This window comes from Rhinolophus ferrumequinum, chromosome 15 (genome assembly GCF_004115265.2).
Source record: "Rhinolophus ferrumequinum isolate MPI-CBG mRhiFer1 chromosome 15, mRhiFer1_v1.p, whole genome shotgun sequence".
Classification (NCBI taxonomy): domain Eukaryota; kingdom Metazoa; phylum Chordata; class Mammalia; order Chiroptera; family Rhinolophidae; genus Rhinolophus; species Rhinolophus ferrumequinum.
In genome coordinates this window covers 42443409-42471038 of record NC_046298.1, presented here as the reverse complement: position 1 = coordinate 42471038, position 27630 = coordinate 42443409, and the positions used below count along the sequence as shown (strand labels likewise).

The 27630-nt window shown below is 43.5% G+C and overlaps 1 pseudogene; it reads left to right on the top strand.

The window, feature by feature from the left end:
* LOC117035388 (MARVEL domain-containing protein 3-like) overlaps positions 1-26693 on the top strand; it is a 46651-nt pseudogene extending 19958 nt beyond the window's left edge.
* The last annotated feature ends 937 nt before the right edge of the window (positions 26694-27630 follow it).

Genomic DNA, 27630 nt, shown 5'->3' with positions numbered 1-27630 from the left:
TTAATATCTAGTCTTTTAGCAACTTTGATGTTTATAATACTACAAATACAGTATTATAAATACAAGGATTACAAATCAATAACATAAATTACAAATTAATAATACAAATTACAAATAAATAACACCACAGTGGCAATCATATTGTAATACATAAGTATCAAATAAACACAATGTACATCTTAAACTTACAAAACGTTATGTCAATTATATCTCAGTTTAAAAAAGAGAATTCCATGTTACGCTATTTTAACCTTCATGTTAATAAAACATAGACTCAGATTCCTGGGCTGCAAGACAATAGGAAAAACACCAGTCTATATAACATTTTCTTTCACAGTTTCTCTCAGATTTGTTCAGCAAAATGCCTCCTCAAGTAGTGGTATTTCAAGCGGAATTAAGACAGATCCAAAAGACAGCCCTCTGCTGGGCCTCCCGGTAACTTGCCCCTTCTCCAGATGTCTTTCAGGGGCTATCCCAGGAACAGACTTCTGTCCTCACGCCTGTCAAGGAAAAGAACCTGAATCCCTGAAAATATTGGTAAGACATTTATTTGGGGGGGGGGGTCTTTGCATCTTGGTTAGGGGTTCTAGAATCATATCCCCTCACAGACATTTATTTGTGAGAGAGCAGAGTCAAGAAGCCTTGAAACAGTGCTGTAACTAAGGAAAAGTGGGAGGTGCTTATACAGGCAGAGGAGTAAATAAAACAGTACTTATGGTGCATTTGAAATGTCAATTAGGGTACATACGGGTCAATGATGAACATTTTTACATCAAATGGAAGAAATGTATAGAAACGCAAAGTTGAGTCGCAGTGCCCCCTGGTGTCAGGAAGTTTTAATTAGCGTCCAGAAACAAATTCCTTCAAAACTCTGAGGTGGTTTTTAATCAATACGTAGAAAGAACGGGCCCTGTAGAAAGAACAATTACTGATCTTTAGTGTTGAAATATAGCACTAAATAGCATATATATGTGACTACCCCCTAGATTTGTGCTTTCGTAAGAAAATTTAGGAAAGCTCATTATTCTCTCTTGGTTACTGACTAAGTCAGAGAAGCTGAAGCACCATTTCCTTCGTCATTTCCCTCTTTTGGTCATAAATCAATCCAGAGGATGCATTGATGATTGTTTTGATCATCATCTGGTTAACAAAGCTGGAAAGGCTCATTCCTAGGAAGTCCATTGCAATTATGTTAAATGTTACTGGGCATTTTTCTTTTGACCAATGAGGAGGAAGAGGATTTTATTAGATAACTTGGAATGTGAGCATGGGCCAAACTGTTGTTCTTTTAAGACTGGCTTCCCCGTGGTGTTTAGTCAGGTATAGATCTGAAAGCTAATGAGGAAAAATGCTCTGAATCATTTCTAATCTGTGGGCTATCACGATCTGAGTTCTATTATTTCTGTTGTGGGTCCTTCTGCATCTATTATAACATTTATATAATAAAAAGAGAGACAATAACAATAATCCAATAGCAAATATTTGGCTTACAGTATGTGACTAAAAGTTATGCTAATAGTGGGAAAAGCCAGTGGGTAGCGAGTAAAGAATCAGTGTTATCATAATAATGAATGATTAGAATGTTGTTTGTTAATAAATAAGAAAGACTAGCCAGCTCCTAAACTAACTTGTCTATCTTTATTCAGGGGGTCGGGGGGCGGTGTCTAGGAAGGCATATGAGGTGTGATCACAAAATACAGTGAATGTTTAAGTGAAAAAAATTATTACAGTAAAAGACATATTGCCATTAATCCCCCTAAAAATACTCCCCCTCGCTTCAAACACACTTATCCCATCGTTCTTGCCACTTTCTGAAGCAGTTCTGGAAGTCCTCTTTCATGAGTGTCTTTAGTTGTGCTGTCGTGACTGCCTCATGTCCTGAATCATATTGACTTTGGAGAAGAGCCAGAAGTCTCACGGTGCCAGATTGGTGAATAAGGTGGATGAGCACACAACATAATGTTTTATTTGACAGAAATTGACATATACGAAGCGATGTGTGACACGGAGAATTAACATGATGAAGAATGATTTATGGCACACTTTAAAACACAACTTCTCTCAACAGTAGCTCACTCCCCATTGACTGCACCAAACAAGTTGAAACTTGTCACAAACTGTTACTCAAGTTTGACGCGCCACTTCCCATACAGTAGCATTCATTGCATTTTGTGGTCACAACGGAAAGGCTCCGTGTCACACATCACTTCTGGTATACGGCAATTTCTGTCAAATAAAATCATTACGGAATGTCCTCATCCATCTTATTCACTGGATTTGGCAAGTGCAACTTCTGGCTCTTCCCCAAAGTCAAAATGACCACAAAAGGTAAATGTTTTGAATCAATTCAGGACATCGAGGCAGCCACAACAGCCCAAATAAAAACACTCATGAAAGAGGACTTCCAGAACTACTTCAGAAAGTGGCAAGAACGATAGAATAAATGTGTTCGAAGCAAGGGGGAGTATTTCGAGGGAGATAAATGGCAATGTGTCTTTTACTATAATAAATTTTTAAAATTTAAACATTCACTGTATTTTTTTAATCACTGTTCGTGTATATGTACCTCCTCCTCTTTATTCATTCTTCCATCTATGGACACCAAGGCTGCCTTCACACCTTGGCCATTGTAAACAATATTGCAATGAACAAATGCATGCATACATCCCCTGTCATGCAGGGAGTCACATGGGGGACCCTGCTCTCTCCGCCATTTGTCGTGCGAGGCGGCCTGTGGGGTCTCTGGTCCCGCTCCCTACATAAGAACGCAGGACATGGTGAGGCCAAAAAGGAACATCCATGGAGCCATAGATAGGGGAATCATACCACTATATTTTCGCTGGAGGCTGGGTTGGAGACACAGGAGGCAGGAGCCACACTATCTGCAATCCGCCATCCACTTGTCTCTGCCAACCAACCTCATTTGCTAGTGAGGTTCTGCTTCTCTGCAATCTGCAATCCACACTCAGCCGCTTGCTAGCTCAGCCACCATCTTCTTGTTAGCCCCCATTTGCTGCTAGCGTAGCCACAGCAGTTATATTAGTGGCCAGTAGCTCTCTGGCTACAGCTGACGGCCAACTAGCCACAGCTGAAGGCCATCCAATCACAGTTGATGGCCATTTACTACCTGAGCCAGCACCTTTCCACGTGAGGCCGAAAGCCTGGAAACTGCACTCCTGGCTCTGTCCCCACATCCCCTCAAAGTAGTATTTGGAATTTTTTGGATAAATACCCTGAGATGGGGTTACTGGGTCCTTCATTGTCTCTTCTATAAGCCTGTTTTTTTTTTTTTAAGTCTATTTTGTCTGCTACCCCAGCTTTTTGTTTTTTTTTCCACTTTCATGGAATATCTTTTCCATCCATTTACTTTCTATCTGTGTGTGTCTGTCAATCTGAAGTGAGTCTCTTAAAGGCAGCGTATGTAAGGGGTTTTGCTTTCTTATCCATTCATCCCTCCTGTGTCTTTTGATTGGAGCATTTGATCCATTTACATTTAAAGTAATTGTTGATAGATTTGTAGCTATTGCCATTTTATTATTCATGTTTTTTATCTTTTCTCCTTTTTTTTTTTTCCATCTTATAGAAATCCCTTTAAGATTCCTTGTAATACTTGTTTGCTAGTAATGAACTCTTTTACCTTTTCTCATCTGGGAAGCTCTTTATCTGTCCTTTGTTTTTCAATGATAGCCTTGCTGGGTAGAGTGCTCTTCATTGTATGTCCTTGCTTTTTTTTTTTTTTTTTTTTGGTATTACATAATAGATTTATTTTTTTTTTATTTTATTTTTTTTTATTATTTATTTTTTAATTTATTGGGGTGACAATTGTTAGTAGAATTACATAGATTTCAGTTGTGCAATTCTGTATCACATCATCCATAAATCACACTGTGTGTTCACCACCCAGAATCAGCTCCCCTTCCATCACCGTACATTTGATCCCCCTCACCTTCATCCCCCACCCCCCAACCCCCTTACGCTCTGGTAACCACCAAATTACGTTCCCCAGATTAATATTCAAACCCCGTGGCCATCCTGTGGTCACCGACTGCCCTCCAATCCCCTCACCCTCCCCCCCACCCCCCACTCCCCCCGCCCATCTAGCAACCCTCAGTTTTTCCTCATTGTCTCCCAAACAGTTTCTGATTAGTTCATTCACTTATTCTTTTCTTTAGAATCCGCAAATAAGTGAGATCATATGGAACTTATCTTTCTCTGTCTGACTTATTTCACTTAACATAATGTTCTCTAGATCCATCCATGTTGTTGCAAATGGTAAGATTTCTTTCTTCCTTATGGCTGCATAATACTCCATTGTATAAATGTACCACAGTTTCTTAATCCAGTCATCTACCGATGGGCATTTTGGTTGTTTCCATGTCTTAGCTATTGTGTATAGTGCTGCAATAAACATAGGAGTGCATAGAGATTTTTGAATTGAAGTTCTGGATTTCTCCGGATAGATACCTAGGAGTGGAATTACTGGATCATAAGGTAGTTCCATTTTCAGAATTTTGAGATACCTCCATACTGTTTTCCATAGCGGCTGCACCAGTCTGCAATCCCACCAACAGTGCACAAGCGTTCCCTTTTCTCCACATCCGCGCCAGCACTTGTTGTTTGTTGATTTATTGATGATAGCCATTCTGACTGGGGTGAGGTGGTATCTCATTGTGGTTTTTATTTGCATTTCTCTGATGGTTAGCGAGGTTGAGCATTTCTTCATATGTCTGTTTGCCATCTGTATGTCCTTTTCAGAAAAATGTCTCTTCAAGTCCTCTGCCCATTTTTTAATTGGATCGTTTGTTTTTTTGGAGTTGGGTTGAGTAAGTTTTCCATAGATTTGTGATATTAATCCCTTATCAGATATATCACTGGCAAATATCTTTTCCCATTCAGTAGGATCCCTTCTTGTTTTATTGATGGTTTCCTTTGCTGTGAAAAAACTTTTTAGTTTGATATAATCCCACATGTTTATTCTTTCTCTTAGTTCCCTCGCGCGAGGGTGTATATCAGTAAAAATCTTACTCCGGGTAATGTCTGAGAAGTTTCTTCCTATATTTTCTTCTAGGTATTTTATGGTTTCAGACCTTACATTTAAGTCTTTAAGCCATTTTGAATTTATTTTTGTATATGGTGTAAGGAGGTGGTCCAACTTCATTTTTTTGCATGTGTCTGTCCAGGTTTCCCAGCACCATTTATTGAATAGACTGTCATTACTCCATCGTACATTCTTGCTTCCATTGTCGTAGATTAAATGGCCATATAGGCATGGATTTATTTCTGGACTCTCTATTCTGTTCCATTGATCTATGTGTCTGTTTTTATGCCAGTACCATGCTGTTTTGATTACTGTAGCCTTGTAGTATAATTTGAAGTCAGGTATTGTTATACCTCCCACTTTGTTCTTATTTCTCAAGATTGCCTTTGCTATTCGGGGTCTTTTATGGTCCCATATAAATTTTAGGATTATATGTTCTATTTCTGTGAAAAACGACGTTGGCAGTTTGATAGGAATTGCATTGAATATGTATATTGCCTTAGGTAGTATGGACATTTTAACTATATTAATTCTTCCTATCCATGAACATGATATGTGTTTCCATCTATTTATATCTTCCTTCATTCCTTTCATCAGTGTCTTATAATTTTCTGAGTATAGATCTTTTACTTCTTTGGTTAAATTTATTCCCAGGTATTTTATAGTCTTTGGAGCGATCGTAAATGGGATTGTTTTTTTAATTTCTTCTTCTGATGTTTTATTATTGGTATATACAAATGCAACTGATTTCTGAATATTAATTTTGTATCCTGCCACTTTACTAAATTCATCTATCAGCTCTAATAGCTTCTTGGTGGAGTCTTTAGGGTTCTCTATATATAGTATCATATCATCTGCATACAATGATAACTTTACTTCCTCCTTACCAATCTGGATGCCTTTTATTTCTTTTTCTTGTCTGATTGCTGTGGCAAGAACTTCCAGAACTATGTTGAATAGAAGCGGAGATAATGGGCATCCTTGCCTTGTTCCTGATCTTAGGGGGAATGGTTTTAGCTTTTCCCCATTGAGTATGATGTTAGCTGTGGGTTTGTCATATATGGCCTTTATTATGTTGAGATAAGATCCCTCTATTCCCACTTTCTTAAGGGTTTTTATCATAAATGGCTGTTGGATTTTATCAAATGCTTTTTCTGCATCTATTGATATGATCATGTGATTTTTATTTTTCATTTTGTTAATGTGGTGTATCACATTAATAGATTTGCGGATGTTGAACCACCCCTGCATACCAGGGATGAATCCCACTTGATCGTGGTGAATGATCTTTTTAATGTATTGCTGAATTCTGTTTGCTAATATTTTGTTGAGGATTTTTGCATCTATGTTCATTAAAGATATCGGCCTGTAGTTTTCTTTTTTTGTGGTGTCTTTGTCTAATTTTGAGATCAGGGTGATAGTGGCTTCGTAAAAAGTGTTTGGGAGTCTTCCCTCCTTCTGGATTTTTTGGAAGAGCTTGAGGAGAATTGGTGATAATTCTTTTTTGAACGCTTTGTAAAATTCACCTGTAAAGCCATCTGGTCCAGGGCTTTTGTTTGTTGGGAGACTGTTGATTACTGATTCAATTTCCGTGGTGGTAATCAGTCTATTCAGGTTTTCTGTTTCTTCTTGAGTTAGCCTTGGAAGGTTGTACGCCTCTAGAAAATTGTCCATTTCTTCCAAATTGTCAAATTTGTTGGCATATAGTTGCTCATAGTAACTTCTTAAAACTCTTTGTATTTCTGCAGTGTCCGTTGTCACTTCTCCTCTTTCGTTTCTGATTTTATTAATTTGGGTCCTCTCTCTCTTTTTTTTAATGAGTCTGGCTAAAGGTTTGTCGATTTTGTTTATCTTCTCTAAGAACCAACTCTTGGATTCATTGATCTTTTGTATTGTTTTTCTGGTTTCTATTTCATTTATTTCTGCTCTGATCTTTATTATCTCCTTCCTTGTGTTCCCTTTGGGCTTATTTTGCTGTTCTTTTTCCAGATCCCTTAAATGTGAAGATAAACTGTTGATTAGTGATGTTTCTTGTTTCTTTAGGTAGGCCTGCAAAGCTATGAATTTCCCTCTTAGGACAGCTTTCGCGGCATCCCATAGATTTTGGGTCGTCGTGTTTTCATTTTCATTTATCTCGAAATATCTTTTGATTTCTTCCTTGATCTCCTGCTTGACCCATTCATTATTTAGTAATAAGTTATTCAGCCTCCATGAATTGGTGTGTCTTCCCGTTTTTTTCCTGTAGTTCATTTCTAATTTCATAGCATTGTGATCAGAGAAGACAATTGGTATGATTTCAATTTTCTTAAATTTATCAAGACTTGTTTTGTGGCCTAACATATGATCTATCTTGGAAAATGTTCCATGTGCGCTTGAGAAGAAGGTGTATTTTGCAGCATTGGGGTGAAATGTTCTGAAAATATCGATTAAATCCAAGTGGTCCAATGTATCATTTAAGGCTGTTGTTTCCATATTGATTTTCTGTCTGGAAGACCTGTCCCTTGTGGTCAGAGGTGTGTTGAAGTCCCCGACTATAATAGTGTTACTGTTGATCTCTGCCTTTATGTCAGTCAGTACCTGTTTTATATATTTAGGTGCTCCTATGTTGGGTGCATAGATGTTTACTAGGGTTATGTCCTCTTGTCGGATCGATCCCTTTATTATTATATAGTGCCCATCTTTATCTTTTAGTATGTTCTTCATTTTAAAGTCTATTTTGTCAGAAATAAGTATTGCAACTCCAGCTTTTTTCTCGTTTCCATTTGCATGAAATATCTTACTCCAACCCTTCACTTTCAGCCTGTGTGTGTCTTTTGTTCTGAGGTGAGTCTCTTGTATACAGCATATACAAGGGTCTTGCTGTCTTATCCAGTCAGCCACCCTATGTCTTTTGATTGGAGCATTTAATCCGTTTACATTTAAAGTGATTATTGATAGGTACATAGATATTGCCATTTTTAAATTTGTAGTTAGGTTGTTTTGATCTTTCTTCTATTTACAGAAGACCTTTTAGTATTTCTTGCAATGCTGGCTTGGTGGTAATAAATTCCTTTAGCTTATTTTTTTCTGGAAAGCTCTTTATCTCTCCATCAACTTTAAATGATAGCCTTGCTGGATAAAGCAATCTAGGTTGTAGGCCTTTGTTTTCCATCACTTTAAGTATCTCCTGCCACTCCCTCCTGGCCTTCAATGTTTCTGTAGAAAAATCATTTGATAGTCTTATGGGAGTTCCCTTGTATGTAACCCTCCGTCTTTCTCTTGCTGCTTTTAGGATTCTCTCTTTGTCTTTAAGCTTTGCCATTTTAACTATAATGTGTCTTGGTGTGGACCTGTTTGGGTTAATCCTGGTTGGAACTCTCTGCACTTCCTGGACTTGTATGTTGGTTTCCTTCATCAGGTTGGGGAAGTTTTCAGACATTATTACTTCAAATATGTTCTCAATCCCTTGCTTGCTCTCTTCACCTTCTGGTATTCCTATGATGCGCATGTTGTTGCGCTTGATGTTATCCCAGAGGTCTCTTAGGCCATCTTCATTGTTTTTTATTCTTTTTTCTTTTTGTTGTTCCGTTTGGGTGATCTCTGCTACCTTGTCTTCTAAGTCGCTGATTCGATCCTCTGCTTCATCTAGCCTGCTGGTAATTCCTTCAAGTGAGTTCTTAATTTCGGTAATTGTGTTCTTTAGTTCCAACTGGTTTTTCGTTATGATTTCTACATCCTTCTTTATGTTTTCTCTAAGCTCGTTTGTTATGATTTCTACATCCTTCTTTATGTCTTCTCTAAGCTCCTTAAACATTCTTATCACCAGTGTTCTGAACTCTGTCTCTGAGAGGTTGGTTACGTCTGCTTCATTTGGTTCCAGTTGTGGAAGCTTCTTCTGTTCTTTTATTTGGGACGTGTATCTTTGTTTCCCCATTCTGGCTGACTGTGTTTATTTTGATATATTAGGTAGATCCCCTAGAGTTCTTAGTTCTTGCTAGGTTATCTTATGTAGTATGTGTCCTTTATATTTGACTCGCACCACGTCTTCCTCCTCTGCGTGTGCTCCAAAGGTGAGTCCCGTGCTGTGTACACCGTCCCGCTCAAGAAGATCCTTAATTGCTTCCCGCTAATGAGCAGGTGGGGTCAACTCCTGGGCTGACCTGCCGTGAGACTTGGCTCTGCCCCCCGCAGGGCACTCTGCTGCGTGAGGGTTGACCACCCCAATGTGATTTGGCCTCTATGGGCTCCAGAGCCTGCCGAGAACCCCCTCTAGGTGTGTGACCTGCAGGTCAAACCCGGCTGCACTCCGATTTGGTCTGGAGTTGGCCCCCGGATATGCCGAGTCCCGTGCCACCCAAGCTGGGCCCCGGCAGGGAAGTCCCAGAACAAGGCAAATCACCAAGCACAGCAGCAACGACAACAGCAAAGAGGAAAAAAAAAAAAAAAAAAAAAAAAAAAAAAAAAAAACAAACAGCCGATAACCCCCGCTCGACACAGGCAAAGATATCAAAGATACAAGACAAAGCAAAACAAAACCAAGCAAAGCAAAACAGAGCAAAACAAAAAGCAGCGACCGTCTCGGCCTGAGCCCACCAAGCAATGACCAGGTTGTCCTCTGCTGTACCAAAGAGCCCCCTGCTTATTGCGCAGGCAGAGCCGGTCACCTGGTGCTCAGAGAGACTTTGGGACTGCAGACTTAAAAGCGTGGGCCTGAGGGGTCTGGATGATAGTCTCCACAAAGTCAGTGCAGCTTCTGCCCTTGTCCGCACGTATGCACGCCGAGAGGAGCACCACCAGTCCTTTGTCCAGAGCTCGTGAGTCCTAGGGCACTCCTTCAGTGTGTGTGTATGGGTGCGGGCGGGAGATTTCTGATCTGCTGACCGTGCCTCACAAGCTGGGCCCCGGCAGGGCAGTTTCAGAACAAAGCAAATCACCAAGCACAACAACAACAACAACAACAAAGAAAAATATCAAATACGTTCACATGCAAAACAACCTGATAACCCCACTCGACAGAGGCAAAGATATCAAAGATATAAAGACAAAGCAAAACAAGACAAAACAAAGCAATACAAAAAGCAGCGACAGTCTCGGCCTAAGCCCACCAAGCAATGTCCAGGTTGTTCTCTGCTGTACCAAGGAGCCCCCTGCTTATTGCGCAGGCAGAGCCGGTCACCTGGTGCCCAGAGAGACTTTGGGATTGCAGACTTAAAAGCGTGGGCCTGAGGGGTCTGGATGATAGTTTTTACAATATCAGCGCAGTTTCTGCCCTTGCCTGCACAAATGCACACTGAGAGTGGCACCACCAGATACGTGACCAAAACTCTTGAGTCTTAAGGCACCTCCTCAGTGTGTGTGTGTGAGTGCGGGCAGGAGATTTCTGATCTGCTGAAAGCCCAGAGCTGCGCCTGCCTCACTGCTGATCTCCGGGTGTGTCTCGGCAGCTGCACCCACCCCACCCTAGGCAAGCCAGGAAGGGTGGGGGCTGGAGATGGAGGGGTCTTCACTCTCCCAGCCCAGCCGTGCGTCGCCCTCTTCCCGCAGGCCAGAAAAGGTGGTGGCTGGGGGTGGAGGCGTCTCTTCTCTCCTAGCGCAGCCAAAATCACGCACACTGCCCAGTCTGCCTGGGTCAGGGCTGCCCGTCAGGCTTCCCACAGCGTGAGCCTTAGATACCACTTCTCGGTTCAGGGGCCGGTTTAAGTCTCTGGAAGGGCGGGGTAAGATTGGAAGAGCGGGGCGGGGGAGGGGCCTAGGTATGGAGACTGCGCCCCCCCCCCGTCCGCCTCAGGGCGCGCCGCCTTCCCGGCTGGAGAAATCAGCCGCAGGACGCAGGGAAATAGCCTACCCCCGGTCTCTGCGCTCTCCGCTCCCCTGCGTGCCTGGCACAGCGGGGCTGCACCGCGGTTTCCAGTCCCAGTCTCTGGAAGGGCGGGGTAGGATTGGGAGAGCAGGGCGGGGGGGAGGGGCCCAGGTATGGAGACTGCGCCCCCCGTCCGCCGCAGGGCGCGCCGCCTTCCTGGCGGGAGAAATCAGCCGTGGGAGCAGGGAAATAGCCTACCCCCGGTCTCTGCGCTCTCCGCTCCCCTGCGTGCCTGGCACAGCGGGGCTGCACCGCGGTTTCCAGTCCCAGTCTCTGGAAGGGCGGGGTAGGATTGGGAGAGCAGGGCAGGGGGGGGCCAGGTATGGAGACTGCGCCCCCCGTCCGCCGCAGGGCGCGCCGCCTTCCCGGCGGGAGAAATCAGCCGTGGGAGCAGGGAAATAGCCTACCCCCGGTCTCTGCGCTCTCCGCTCCGCCTGGGATCCCGTGCGTGCCCGGCTCCGTGGTTTTCGGTTTTCGCCCCCGCCAGCTGAGGCTCCGCTGGGGGCTGGGCTCTCCCGCCGCTGCCGGTCGAGCGCTCCCACGCCGCCCCTCCTCCTCCTCTCCTTGCTCTGTCCAGTTAGCTTACCCCCAAGAATTTCTTAGCTTCAAGCAATCCACGAATCTTCCCACTATATTGTGTGGTGAGCGAAAATTTCCTCGATGGGTTATAGTTCCCCTTTGCAACAAGATCCGGAGGAGAACTCAGAAAGTGCGCCCTGCTGCCGCCATTCCTATGACGTCACCCCTGTCCTTGCTTTTCATCATGTTGAATATTTTGTTCCCATCCCTTCTGGCCTGCAAAGTTTCTGTTGAAAAATCAGCAGACAGTCTTCTAGTACCTCTCTCACAAGTTACTAATTGTCTTTCTCTTATTGTTTTCAGGATTCTCTCTTTGTCTTTAACCTTTGCCATTTTAATTACAATGTGTCTTGGTGTGAGACTGTTTGGGTTCATCCTGTTGGGACTCTCAGCACTTCCTGGACTTGTATGTCTACTTCCTTCATTAGGTTAGGAAAGTTTTCAGTCATTATTTGTTTAAATAAGTTCTTGATCCCTTGCCTTCTATCTTCTCCTTCTGGTACCCCTACGATGCAAATGTTACACTTGATGTTATTCCGGAGGTCTCTTAAATTATCCTCATTTTTTAAGATTTTTTTTTTCTGTTTCGATTGGGTGTCTTCTGCTACCTTGTCTTCCAAATCACTGATTCAATCCTTTACTTCATTTAGTCTGCTGGTGATTCCTTCTAGTACATTCTGTATTCAGTTATTGTGTACTTCACTTCTAACTGGTTCTTTTTTATGGCTTCTATGTCCTTTTTTATGCTTGCTATCTCTTTGTTGAAGTTCTCACTAAGTTCCTTGAGCATCTTTATAACCAGTGTTTTGAACTCTGTCTCTGATAGGTCCTTGCCTCATCTCATTTAGTTCTTTTTCTGGAGTTTTCTCCTGTTTCTTCTTTTGGAACACATTTCTTTGTTTCCTCATTTTGGCTGCCTCTTTATGTTTGTTTCTGGAAACAAAAAAATGTGTTCCAAATGAAGGAACAGGAGAAAACTCCAGAAAAAGAACTAAATGAGATGGAGGCAAGGACCTATCAGAGACAGAGTTCAAAACACTGGTTATAAAGATGCTCAAGGAACTTAGTGAGAACTTCAACAAAGAGATAGCAAGCATAAAAAAGGACATTGAAACCATAAAATGGTTTCTATTAGGTAGATCTGCTATGTCTTCCCGTCTTGGCCAGGTGGCCTTATATAGTAGGTGCCCTGTGGGGCCCAGTGGCACAGTCTCCCGGGTCACCTGCTCCAAGTCCTCCAAGAGTGTCCCTTGTGTGGGTTGTATGTGCCCTCCTCTTATACTTGAGCCTTGATTGTTATTGGCACATCAGTGGGTGGGATTGTCCCGCAGGCTGACTGGCTGTGGGGTTTGGCCACATCCACAGCTAACGGCTTACCCCACTGAGTGGGATTCACCCCAGTAGGCTCTGGTGCCTGCTGAGACTGCCCTTTTTGTATGCTACTTGTGTGGCTGATTGGACAGTTCTTTGCTGTGGTCTGAAGCCAACGTCCAAGTATGTTGGTTCTGGGGCCTCTTGAGGGGAGCTCCGGTGCAGGCCCAGGTCACCTACTGCCTGTGACCAGCCAGGGGCTACCTGGTAGGAGCTACAAAGCAATCTACAGTTGTTTTCTTCCTGTGCTAAATAGTGTGGGAGAGGCCACACTATAAACTGACGATATCTGCCACCAGTACTGGGCCTGGCGTAGTTCCACAATAAGCCAGGACACCCTGAGGCCTCCTGCCACCTGCCAGCTCCCTTAGTTCAGTCACTGATAAGCCTCAAGTGGAATGAAAGTTGGCTAAGGTCGGGTCCCAGAGTCACTAGCTTGGGAAGAGTTCTTATCACCAGGTTAATGTAGATTCTGGTTTGTTGCCAGTGCTGAGCCTGGAACTACTCAGCAAAACTCTCAGAGCAGACCAAAACCAGCCGCTGCCTGCCTGGGGCCCATGGACCCTGATAGTTTTCCAAGCAACAGTGCAGTGAGGTCGGGTCTGGCTCCTCACCAAGGAAGTGCCTCTGGTAGGTCAGGCTCCCAGGGAGTAAGCAGGGTGGAGCAGTGGAGCTCACCAAACTAGTTCAGATTCAGATTAGGTCCATGCTCATGGGAGCAGGGCTCAGCGTAGGAAAGATGGTGCTCGCCTGCTGGCTGCATGGAAGGAGGGCCCCCCACGGGGAAAATGGTGACTGTTTCTCCTGTCATCGCCCTGAAGCCACACAACTCAGTCCCTCTCCATATGTCTCCAATGCCCCCTGAGTCACTCTCCCTCCTTTGGACCCCAGGGTGAGTTTCTGCAAGTGAGTGAGTCTGTGTGTGGGCCCTCTGGGTTTCCTGCAGCCTTCCATGCCACTTGGACGCTGGGAATCCCCACTGTTTTTTACAGCCAGATGTTGTGGGGGCTCCTCTTCCTGGCACCAGTATACTGAACTGGGGAGCCCAGCGTGGGGCTAGAGTCCCTCGCTCCTCCAGGGGGAACCTCCATGGTCAAGATATCCCTCTCGGTTCTCAACTGCCACATAGAGATTTGGGGCCTGCCCGGTCCACATTTCTGCCCCTCTTCTGTGTTTCCCCGAAAATAAGACCTAACTGGAAAATGAGCCCTAGCATGATTTTTAATAAGACATCCCCTGAAAATAAGCCCTAATGCATATTTTGGAGCAAAACTTAATATAAGACCCGGTCTTATTTTTGGGGAAACACAGTACCAGTCTTGAGCTGGCTTCTTTATAGTCTTAGTTATAAAACTTCTGTTCAGCTGGACTTCAGATGGTTCTCCAGATTGATTGTTCTATAATTATTTGTAATTTTAATGTGTTTATGGTAGGAGGAAGACATGATACTATCTTGGCTGTCTCTCTGGCCATGTTTCTTATAATAAAAACAGACTCCTCTGTTTGCTGTGGGTATGGGTTTCCTTATTGGCCTAATTTGATTACTTAATTGTTGTAGTTGTAAATTCATAATTTTTGTGACTTTATCTTTTTCCTTGTTCTGAATGGTTTTAGATAGTTGATCGGCTAAATCTCCTAATTCATTATATGTATTGTGGCCCAGCCTAAATCACACCATTCTATAAAAAGTGAAAAGTTCTACATCTAGCCCATTTTAAAATGTTGAATTGATAGAGTCCATTTGGTGACTCTGAACACTAGCAGGTACCATTCTCAAATATTGTTTAAAGGTCTTTTCAAACTTCTCAAAGAAATCTAGTACAGTTTCAACTGGCTGCTTTTTGCATTGCTGGATCCTAGCCCAATCAACAGTTTTAGGAAATATTTCAGGAATGGGATTATGTAAGCAGTTAGCAATTTCACAGCTTTTGTCTCAATCAACTTAACATGCTTTGCAAAATCCTCTAAGGGGTTTTTCCAATCTGCCTTAGCTAACCATTCTGTTCCTTTGCTGTCAGAGACCAGCATGTGCATTAATTGATATAAATTAATTGGTACAAACCAGAATATCCTGATTCATAAGCCTTTATTGTTAAATCAAAGTCTCTTGCAAATCCAATAGGATGTTAAAAGGGATCTGGGAAAATTTTGGTTAATTTTTTTAGTTCTATTCTTGTCCAAGGGACATAGGTAAGTACGCGCTCCCTTTTTCCTATGACTGGCTTTTCTTTGAAAGGTGCTATTATAATTTCCTCCTCGATAGGCTCTTTAAGTTCTACAATTTTTTAGATGCTTCCTCTAATTTGGAGGCAGTTGGAGGGAGAGGAGGAGGAAGAGGAGGGGGAAAGATTGGAAAAAGGGAGTTGTTAGGGGGAGGATAGAGTGGAGCAGGGGAGTGAGAAGGATAAGAGATTTGGTGGTTGTTGGCTTTGGAAGCCTTTTTACCTTCCAGGACAGTCTCTGGTATTTTCTTGTTTACTTCCTGTATTGAGGCAAAATTTTCATTTTGAAGGTTTGAGAGACCAACTAAAATATGCTTCCCATTCCTTCTGCCTGAGTTTATAGCCAGCTTTTTCTAGTTGAGTGTGCAGATATACTGACGTTGGTACCTCAAATATTCCCCATTTGGGCCAGTTTGCTCCATTTACATAAAAACTTGCAAGTAGAAGCTCTGTATGTATTATACGTGAACGCTGCCAGAGTTTCAGTGGGAGCCTGCCCTTCTTGGGGTTTGTCAGCTTTTAAAGCTCAATTTTCCATATTTCTTTTTAGTTCCTTTATTAAGGTCTGTGCAGTCAGAGCAATTTCTAAGGATTTTTATGTAGTGGGTCAAGTGTGCTGCTTGTGAGCTTATTTCTTCAAAGTGTCACCCTTGAGCTTTCTCAGCTCTTATGTGGCTGCGTTTCTCCCTCCAGGGTCTAAAAACTACCATGGGTGCTCAGAACACTTGGATGAATATGCCTTATGTGTTTCCCAGACACGCCTTCCTTTAATTCAAATGGCCTTCAGGGGATTACCTATGGGACTGAGTCACATCATGGGAGAGACTCCCTGACACTTGCCCTGAGTCCCCAGTCTTCTGTGATGCCTGAAGTCTCCCATTGTCATAGGCATTGTTCAGATGCACAATTTTAATTTTCAGACCCAATAATCAGGCAGCCTGCCCCTTCACTCCCCATTCCTCCCTGGCTTCCTTCCCAAGGAGACACTTTTAGTTCTCATTCTAGGATTGCCTAACAACCCAAATAAAAATCAAGACCTACAACCAAATCAGGAGGTCCAGATCCGGACGACTCACCCAGTATACCCAAAGGAAGACTTGGAACCGGAGGGACACATCGCACCTGTGTTGGTACCCTGCGCCAAGTCCAGTCAAATATCAGGCGGTCCAGGTAGGCTCACACAAGATTCTGCCAACTACACCAAGTAAATGTCAATGAAAAGAATGTGAATCCTTGACACTATTGGAAAGATTTTTTATTTGGGGGTCTTGCTGAGAACTATTAGCCCAAGAGCAGAGCTTCGAGAAGTTGAAACATTTCTCTCACTTTGGAAAATGGGGTATGCTTATACAAGCAGAGGAATAAGTAGGAAGCACTTCTGGTGCATTTGGAGTTTCAATGAGGGCACATGCAGTTCAAAAATTAGCAGTTTTACATCAAATGGAAGAAATACATGGAGAAGATAAGGTCTAGTTGCATTGCCCCCTGAAGTCAGGAAGTTTTTTGTTTTTTTTTTTAGAAAGTTTTTTTTTTTTTTTAGAAAGTTTTAATTAGGGTCTGCAAACAATTAAATTACTTCGAAACTCTTTAAGATGATTTTTATCAAGATGTAGAAAGAACAAGCACTGTTTCTATAATCATTGATCTTTAGTGTTGAAACCATAGCAGATAAATGTGTCTACCCCTATGACCATGTCTTAATAAGAAAATTTCAGAATTCTTATTGGTCTTTTTTGATTACTGAGTCAAACAAACTAAAACACCCTTTGGTGTCTCAGCCTCAGACAGATCTGTTTAGTCAACTCATTACTACACCATTTATAAATTAGATGAAGCAAGTTCCAAATATTTTTGGTACTTAAGAACGCAAATTTTATTTTTATCATCAATTACAAAGTGATACGCTATTAAAATAAGAAAACTAAACAGACAAATTTTGAAACAGGACATGGCAACGATTTCTAAATTCTTGGAATATATACAGGATCACTTTGTTAAAATAATACACCAGAGATGGGATAGAATATATTGTTAACAAAGAAGATTTTTTTTCTTTTTAAAGATTTTTTGGGGAAGGGGAACAGGATTTTATTGGGGAACAGTGTGTACTTCCAGGACTTGTTCCAAGTCAAATTGTTGTCCTTTCAATCTTAGTTGTGGAGGGCACAGCTCAGCTCCAGGTCCAGTTGCCATTGTTAGTTGCAGGGGGCGCAGCCCACCATCCCTGCGGGAGTTGGGGAATCAAAGCCTTCTGCGTTGGGAGTACGGAGCTCCAACTGGCTGAGCCACTGGGCCAGCCCAGAAGATAATCTTTTAACACATATGAGGATGCAAGAAATCTACATTTTTCACAAGACAAAAGTGATATTCTTATGACATGCTTATTTTCACCTTATCAAAACAGAGTCTTTGAATAAGTTTTATATTGCAGAATTATGTCTTTTTCCATGGTTGCATCTTCTTTACTGCCTCTTTAAAATCTTTTTAAAATTATGAAGACTGGGCCTTTAAGACTCCGTTCGAGAATTTAACTAGGTGGCTTTAAAGTGCAAAAAATAGACAAATAGAGATCAGTTTTATTGGTAGAAATGGAAAAAAGTAGAATTTTACCTCATTACAGTGAAAAAGGAGATTACTCACTTTTTCTTCTACTCACCTCGTTCAACCTGAAAACACAGACAAGAATTAAGAATTCTATAGCAGGGTAATTGCTTTTCCCTCAAAAATTGCACTGCCTTGCTACTTCCCATTGTTTCTCCAATTTTTCAACAATAGATTTGTTTCTAAGTAGTCTCAAAATTTCTTTCCCTTTCACGAACTTTCACAAATTTGTGCTGTTCTACCAGCTTATGTGGTTTCCCCCTATTGAAGATGTTCTGTTGCCTGCTTCTAGTTGATAACTTATTCAAATACCTCCTTACACAGATGTGCCAAATATTTTGAGCCAACCTAAACCAACCAGGTCATGCACCTCTTTGTTCATTCTGTCAATCATAGTAAACATCAAAAAACTTTACTATATGGCTATCTTCCACTAGGGCACTATCAAGATAAAATAATAGCAATATCAGACCATAACCTACCACACAAACAGTTATACTGAATACACTTTTTAAAAATTAATAGACTTTTTAAAAAATAGACATTTTAGGTTTATAAAAAAACTGAACAGAAAATAGAGTCCCACTCTGTGTTCTTTCAGGTGATTGTTCTAGCCACCTCTCCCCACAAGAGGTGTCACATTTGAGGCAAATGTTCCAGATGCAAGCTTCTCTTACTCTTACTGTTGACTTAAGGCAACAAGAAACCTTCTTTCCCAATGGCTGGACACAGGACAATTTAGGAATCTCTCTTAGGCATCATCTCTAAGGGTGAAAACTGTGAGCCTTACTAGACCTTTATACTCTGTTCTTGAGAAGTGGGGACCATTTCCCACATGTCCTTAGTGACTTGAAGCATAATGAACTCAGCAACTAGGAGCTGCCCAACAAGGCCTGTTGGCATCTTTCATATCTCTTAAATTAGGACACCATAGAGAAGTATATCATAAGCAATTCTAATACATGCTGGAAAATCTTCTCTGGATGTTCGATTCTGAAGAATATATATTATTTTAGCAACAAAATTCCATCAATATTTAACAATATAAGATTCCATGGAACAGGAGAAGAATCAATCAATCATGATACAGGGTACCTCCCTGAGATAATTGAGTAAAACTTATCAGCCAGGGTGGTAAATGAGGATGGGGTGACACAAAGCTAAGGGAGAAATGACTAAGAGAATGGGAGACTGTAAAATGAAGCAGGTTGGGAAAATTAGCTGGCAAATCAGATTAGGTTCCTCAAAGGTGTTAATCCCAGGCTTCTTTATCTATACACAGATTCTGAGGCCTGCCTTTTTTGCACCGATCTCACCTGACCCATAACTAGTGTTGTGACTGGACAAGCCCTGGTGGTTCTTACTATGATATTACAAGATGCGCTTCAGCAATAACCACCAAGGAACTTTCAAAAGATACAGGCTTATTACTTACAAAACCTGGAAAATACACAGCACACCTGGGACGGGGGGCAGAGATGGGGGAGAAAGACGAGAGAGAGGGAGAGAGAGAGAAAGGTTGGGGGCCTAGGGTGTTGACGGGTCAATCCTTATTGGTGAATTTAAACATGAGAGCAGGAATTTAAAGTGAGGCAAGAAAAAAAACAAGTGGCCCAAATTGTCAGTTAACACAATCGCCCAAGGTGTCTACATAAAACAAAGGGGGTGTGTGTGTGGCTGGTGTTGTGTTTATTCCAGACAGCCTTCTTTGAAGTAGATGCCTTAGCAATAAAAACTTAAGTCAGGCACTCACATTACAAAAAGAAAAGCCAACTGTCAGGCCTTACACTGCACTGCCCCAGCCTCTGTTGCCAAGCTGCCTTACTGAAAGTTGATTTTCTTTGATATCTTTCTTCAATTTCTTCCATGTTTTCTCTGGGGGAAACATCTTTCTGCTGCAAGGAAAAACCAGGAAATTATGAAACAGGCAAGGGGATAACAGGATTTGAATAACGGCTAGAGAGTAGACTACAGGGATTCCTCAAAAGGAGTGGCCTAGACATCAAGATTCCCCTTCTCATTTCTATGTCACCTTCCCCACCTCCACTCCACAGCCAGGGGCAGGGTACTTACTTGGCATAGGCCCAGGTAAGGATGCAGTTAAGTGACCTGCCCAGCGTAACTTTCCAGGGGGCAGACCAGGTGCACAGCAGGGAACACAACTCTCCAGCTGGTGCCTGATGCCCAGTGAGGCTCCAGACCAAATGAAGCCATCAAGAAGGATCCAGAGCCATGCAAGGGGCTGCCCCAGCCACAAACTCAGCTGCATTCCAAGTGGTGGGGGGCCCAACAATGTCAATATCCACTGAACAGTGATACCAACATGGCCACTGGAACAGAAACTTTTGGGCCTTTAGATTTAACCAGAGCTTAAAATAAATATCCTTGAGAACACACTGGTATGAATAAACAGTTGGGCAAGAAGAGAGAAATTTTCAATGGAAAAGAATTCCAAATAACTTTTGTAGATACAGTTCCCTCAAGAAGACAGCGTAACTTTCTACTCCTTAAGTGTGGGCTGCACATGATGACTCAGCTCCAAAGAGTACTGTATGGAAACAGGGGGAAAGGAGTAACTTCAAACTAGAGAATCTTGAAAACACTACCACAGCCAGGTGATCAACGTCATAGTCATCAGTGGTAAATCATATTGATAGTATGTGTCTTTGATACAATGAGATAGAATTGCACTTTACCTCCGTGGTTCCTCCCCAAACCAGTAACCCTAGTCTAATCATGGAAGACACATCACACAGATTTCAATAGAGGGGCATTCTACAAAACACCAGGACTACATAGAGCCATCAAGGTCATCAAAATGTTGCAAAGACAGTAAAGAGTTTCCATCTTTCACCCAGTTTCCCCTACTGTTGACATCTTTCATAAATCTAATACAATTATTGAAACCAGGAAACTAACATTGACATGATACTAGTAACTAATTTACAGACCTTATTTTAATTTTGCCAACTGGCCCCTAATGTCCACTTTCTGCTCAGGGTCCAATTCCAGAATCCCACAGTTCATTTGATCAATGTGACTCCTTTGTGCCCTTCCATCTGATGGAATAGTGTTCTGGGTTTTTTTTTGTAGTCTGTACTTATCTACTTAGGACCCACTAATTACAGGACCAAACTAATGGCCAAAGTTGTTTGTATCTCCCTTGTGATCCAGTGTCCATGCTATGACCCTCTGTCTTCTTTCTCTCTATGCACCAAGCCAATATTTCTCCTGCCTGGAGGAAATCAATCAGAGCCAGAACCAGATAGCACTAGAGATCACCCCTAAAGCCCAGAGCCCACCAACATTATTCAAACTAGTCAATCCTAAGTTGTTCCCCCCTCTCCTAGCCTTGCCTTTCCTAGGGAACACAAATAAAGGTTCTGGCCTATAATTTTCTCTCCCTCCTGCTTTTGCCTCTTGACCAAACCTGATGCTTCCTTATGTGGCATGCCTCTCTTTACTAGGGAAACTGTGAGTAACATCAAATTCCTTTCAATGGCATAGGCCTCTTTGTATCATCACTCAGTAGCCTCCATAGATTAAAACTCCATGAGCACAAATGAGCCAGCTGGTTCTTCCTTAAACCTTACCTCTCTGATCAGCTTTGGGAGGTCTTACCTGTTTACGCGCAGCCTGACCCTCAGCCTGGACCTTGGAGCAGACCCCACATGGACTTCTGAGGCTCACTCTGCACACTGTTTCCCTGATGCCCACTAAGAGATTCCAGCTCCATCCAGTGTCTTGAGCAACCTCAGTTCTAAAGGACTGTCGTGCTCTACTCAGATCCCTGCTCCTTGGACTCAACTGGGAAACTGTCCCCAGCAGAAACTCAATTATCCAGGTGCTCATGTTATAACTTTCTTTTCTTTCAGAGTTCGAGGTCTTACACTGCCTTTATCCACTGCCTGAAAGCAGTGGCTTCAGTTTTACAGTTGTTAGTATCAGGAAAACTAGTCTGGTTTCAGTTAGCGCCCTTATGACGGTAGGTGTGAGAATCTTCACATTCATTTTAACAGGCTATTTCAGCAGGGTATACAATTAGATTGGCTGTTTTCTTATACATCTTCAAAAGTGTTCTACTTCTTTAATTCAACAGGAAACTTCCAATTAGTTGTGTTTATATCCTTCATTAATAGACCAGACTTGACCTTTCAAGATTCTTGATTTCACACCGTTTTCTCTTCTACTTCTCTACCCCAAACTCGATGAAGATTATTTCTTTATTTATTTGTATGTTTCTTTATTTGCTGTGAAACTCCCTTGGATCCCTAGTTGGAAAAGAACCTGAACCACCTAGACAGATAAAAGGGAACTGGAAACCAGAATGGAGGTAGTTTTGGAGGGAAGGATATTGTTTTTCTACAGAAGCTGTAACTTCTCTTCATTCCTACATGGTAGAAGGGAGAGGTGAATGTGACCAGTATCATAGGTCAATCGTACTGAACCCCTGAACTTGATGACTTGCTCATGTGCCACTGGAATGAAGGAAAGCACATTGGGGAGAAATGCTGGACTGGTAGAGACAGGCAGAGCAAAAAACAAGATTGTGTCCTTGAGTTCCTTGTTCCCAAGAGTCATGGGGCTGGATCCTACATATGCCAACAGGCCCCCAGAGTTGGGACTGGAAGGAGTAGACTGCATGGAGGTCTGCAGGCTTGTTGGGAGCTACTCTTTGTTGGGCAAATGTCACAGGCTTCAGGGGAGTACAATGTAACACCATCACCTGGGGGTCGCCTGGAAGATTTAGGCAATTTAACCCATCGAGGAAGACTTGTTTCTCCCCAAGATACAAAAACATGAAGGAAAAAAGAACACTTCGACACAAAGCACACACTTAAAATAAATCAAACCCAGCTGCCCTAATAGGAGTGCTTTAGGTTCACCCATGTAAGAGAGGGAACAGGTGCAGGGATTTCTAGTTCTCTGAACTGATAACTATGCCTCCATTTTTGAGAGGAGCTTTATTTTCATAAAAATGTAGGCAAGCTGGTGAGCCCATGGATGTGACTGTCTGTCCAATGTCATGAGTTAGTGAGGGCACTTCTCCATGACATGCTCTGTTTAGTAAAGTCTTTCCCCCAAAAGGGACTGGACCTGGGTGTGAGATAGTTGAGTCAGAACTGGACCTGAACAGTTGCACAACAGTGGCGAACATCTCCAGGAATAAAATCTCTGATAAACATGACTCCCTCTTGTTTGGAGGATTTGGAGTCAGTGCAAAGTTTATTATAGCCATCCAAAATGTTTTCACTCTTGGAACTAAAATCCTGGATCTGATCTAGTTCATACTTTTGTTATGTTAGACAATCAATTTGTATATAGTTTGTTTCTATTTTGTTTTCCACTTACATATGACTCAGGGTTTCCTACACAAATTGTTTCAGAATTTCCCTTCTAGTACTGCTATTTATTGATGAAACACTCTAATATATGCACAAAACCTAATTTGCAAGAATATTTATTGCAGCATATTTAGGATAAGACTGAAAAATTGGGAACAAGTTAAGTGACTTTCAAAAACAGACAAATGAAATAAATTACAATTTATTTATAAAATGGAAATCCAGGCAACCATAAGAAATATCTGTGTGCTTTTAGGGCTTTGTCATGCAGGGTGTCAGTCGGGGTCTCAACTCCTGCTCCCCACATAAGAACACAGGATATGGTGAGGCCAAAAAGGAACACCCACGGAGCCATAGATAGGGGAGCCATACCACTATAGTCTCACTGGCGGCTGGGTTGGAGACACAGGAAGCAGGAGCCACACGATTCGCAACCTGCCGTCTACTTCTCTGCCTACTAACCAACCCCTTGCTAACTACAATCTGCCATATTAACTGCAATCTGTGCTTACCAGCCACCATCTTCTTGCTAGCCCCCATTTGCTGCTAGTGTAGCCACTGCAGTTATATTAGTGGCCAATGACTCACTAGTTATAGGTGACAGCCAACTAGCCACAGCTGATAGCCATCCAATCACAGTTGATGGCCATTTGCTACCCGAGTGAGCACCTTTCCACGTGAGGCCAAGAGACTGGAAACTGCACTCCTGGGTCTGTCCCCACACTCCACCCCTACAGGGTCTCACCTCACAATCTATGTGACAAGTGTCTTCTGCAAGGGGCCCTGTGTGAAGAGCCTTGAAGTTAATGCAATATCCTGGACACAGCCAGGCTGTCTGGGCACAGCCAGGGTTTCTCAGGGCACCACCAGTCCTTCTGGGCATAGCCAGTCTCCCTGGGCACAGCCAGGGCCTCTAAGGGCACTGCCACTCTCTCTGGGCACAGCCAGACTTCCTGGACACAGCCAGGGTTAGGGTTAGGGTTAGGGTTAGGGTTAGGGTTAGGGTTTAGGGTTAGGGTTAGAGTTAGGGTTAGGGTTAGGGTTAGGGTTAGGGTTAGGGTTAGGCACTACCACCCTCTCTGAGCCGCTCAGCGTACCATGCTGAAACAATAGCAGCTCACAATCAAGGTGCTTACATATTCTCGATGGTGGCCAGTCAAGACACAGAAAGCAAACATCCACCGATTCCACTACATGGTGGTACGTCCCCAAGCAAACAGTCAAGCGATCCATCAAATCAGGGATGGAAGGCAATTCCCCATAGTCCACAGTTATTCCCAGGGCTGCGCATTGGCCTCACAATGTGTGCCGTCTCCGCAGGGCGAGGGCTCCAAGTCCTCCCCAACCTGGGGGTGAGGGCCTCAGCAAGCACTTCCCAGCCCACAGGGCTGCAACGACCTTTGCTTTCTCCAGCCAATGCTGGTCGGAGAACCGGAGAACCATCCACATCTTCCCACCCCTCCACCGGGGTCCAGCTCTTCGGCAGCTGCTCCTCCTGGTCTTCCTGAGACTGAGTGTTCATACGCTCAAACTGCTCCACTGCTCTTCGGAGAGCTTTGGCCGGCACCGTACCCTGCTCGCTGTGCCATGTGTCATGCAGGGTGTCATGCAGGGTCTCAGCTCCCGCTCCCCACATAAGAATGTAGGATATGGTGAAGACAAAAAGGAACCATAGATAGGGGAGTCATACCACTATATTCTGGCTGGCAGCTGGGTTGGAGACACAGGAAGCAGGAGACACATGATCCGCAACCTGCCGTTTGCTTCTCTGCCAACCATCCAACCCCTTGCTAACTGCAACCTGCACTTGCCAGCCACCATCTTCTTGCTAGCCCCCACTTGCTGCTATCATAGCCTCGGCAGTTATATTAGTGGCCGATGGCTCACTGGTTACAGCTGATGGCCAACTAGCCACAGTTGATGGCCATCCAATCACAGTTGATGGCCATTTACTACCTGAGCCAGCACCTTTCCACGTGAGGCCGAGAGCCTGGACACTGCACTCCTGGCTCTGTCCCCACAGTTGGCTAGGTAGGTTTGAGAGCTGAGATCCTTCCTGGGGTCTGGTATGTTTGAAGACAATCTCCAGACTCCAGACTCGGACTCGGCCATAACAGCCTGGGACTATGTGTCCCCAGTAAAAACTGCAAGAAGTTGTAAATTGGATTCCAATGTGCAGGCACCTGAGAATTAAGAAATTGCTCTTTTCAGGTTAGGATGGTGTTAATTAACGAGGTGTGGGTTTACTTGAGAAAGGAAACAGACAGAGTTCTTCAGTTAATCAGTGAGGGGAGAAACAAAGAGAAAACAAATGAATATCAGGATGGATCAAACTGCAAACAAACTAATTACAGGTGGCTAGAGAGCGAGCTATGCATTGAGTTAAACTGCAAACTAGCTAAGTCTAACTGCGTTATTGATTCCCTGAATTTCACCCTTACATTTATATGTATATAAATACATAAAATTTATGGAAAAACAAACAGCATGTTGTAAACTCAGTAATCACTGGGGAGAGGAAGAGGTGTAATGAATATGTCAACTCTTATTGTATAATCTCTAGTTCTCAACAGCTGGAACAGTTTTCAATAAAATATATTTCTGTTGTATGTATTTGTATTTTAAGCAATAGCTGAAGATTGGGAAGGAGAGACCAAGAAAGAAAGAGTGACAGGAGAGAAGAGTCACAGACTGGATAGAGACAGAGCATAGGACTTCAGCAACAGAAAATGCAGATGGAGAGAGGTTGGGGGAAGGGCAGAGATCTTGTGTTTGGCATTGGCAGTGGCTGGCCTGCCTCTAAATGGGCCCTGGAAAGAAGGTCTCCAATCGCCCTCTTGTCTGGGGACAGTCCATACTGGCAACAGGATTTCTCAGTCCAGGAGGCTTTTTCCCCTGACCAGCTGAGCTGTGCAGAGCTGACTGGACAGCTTTCCCACTTCCTACCTACAATTTGGAGCTGGGACTCCACATTCATGCCAGAATCCGAAAGAGAAGCAAAATATCTTCTTCCATCCTAAGCTCTGGTGATACTGTCCCTGGCATGAAGACCCACGTGACTTGAGTGGAACATAAGTCAATTAGACAAAGAGATGTAGGTCGCAGTCCTCCGTGGGAATATGCCTTGCAAAGTCCTGCAGAGATGGGCCCTGAGGCTGAGGAGTGATAGATGGAGGAGCCATTTGAAATTCTTACGACACAGACTACCTCAGGCTGCAATCAACAACTAGACTGACTAGAGTCTTTCCCAACAATTTCTCAGAGTACAGGAGGTGGGCAAGACTCCCTGGCCAGGAAGGGCAGATGAGGCCACTCAGAGATAGATGATTCTATCTGTGGGCACATCACCCTCCTACCAGGCTTCAAACCCTCAGCCCCAAAATGCACATCACGGCCTTGCAGGAGTTCAAATAAGGGAGCAGTTCAGGTCTGGCAACATTAGCCAACAATTTGGGACAAGTTTTAATGGGAGGACCTTGGAATTTGGCCATTTATGGTAAAGGGGCTTCAACACGGGATCTTCCAGGACAACAGGCTCTTTACTTGTGAAAGACTTCCGGTGTTCGACTTCCGATTATATCCTGGTCCTTTGGTTCCAGGTGCAGCTGGAGGTAAAGTTCTCTCCTCTGCACAAGCTTCGACTGCGTGACATGCGGTTTTGGTCGGTTGTCTCTGAAAAGCAGCTCAGCATCTTGTGAAACAGGACAGGACCTTTTCGAGCTGGTTCTGTGGTTCCAAGAGGAGCAGGTGAGCAGTCAGAGGACATGCGCAGAACCTTTTGCGTCTAAGTCGTTTGTTTTCTGCAGGAAACCTGCAGATTCCAGGCAGCGCCACTGGAAGCAGGCTCAGCAGATGCAGTTGCATCCACAGGGGCGACTGGACAAAGGGCCGACGGCCTCTTCGACACAGCAGCTCTCTGGGGCTCGTAGATATGGTTCTGACGAGGGAATAATTCTGAGATGTTCTAAACTAAATTACTGCAGGCAGGAGAGTGACAGAAAGAGACAAGAGCGGTTACCCAGTTAATAGCTGTGGGCCGACTACCAAAACATGGCTCACATTCCCGAACGTACGCTGGGGTTTTGAATCCACCTGCAGATGTCTGTTAGCCACTCCTTACACACTGTATCTATCATAGGACTGCCCCCTCTTCACATTTTCCCTGCCCCCCTTATCTGTAGCCATTGTAAATTCTTTCAAAACAACTTACATCTTCCTCCCCAAAAACATACCTAAAATTGCCTAAAAGCACCTATCAACCCCAGGACAGTGGACACGTTTGTATTTTCTACCTTCCCCTGCTGGTGGTGGTTCAGAATTCATGTCCCCAGGACCTGGTCCTTTTCTGGCTAGCACATGGCTCAATAAGCCCTTTTTTTTAGGAAAACTGTCAGCTGTGAACGGTTTCTGTTTACCAGTGCCCGCACCTGAGAGCTGGCTGGCAGGCACAGCCAGGGCCCAGAGACCGAGGGGGATCCTGGGAGGTGGAGCAGGTGTGGGTCCCAGGGAGCAATAGACTCGGTTCCCAGTCTGGGGTGATGGATGAGCCCATCCCACTAACATAGGGAAGGGGATGAGGACTCGTTTTACAGAAGGAACTAGGAGGTTGGATTCCAAGCGTGTTGCCTGTGTGCC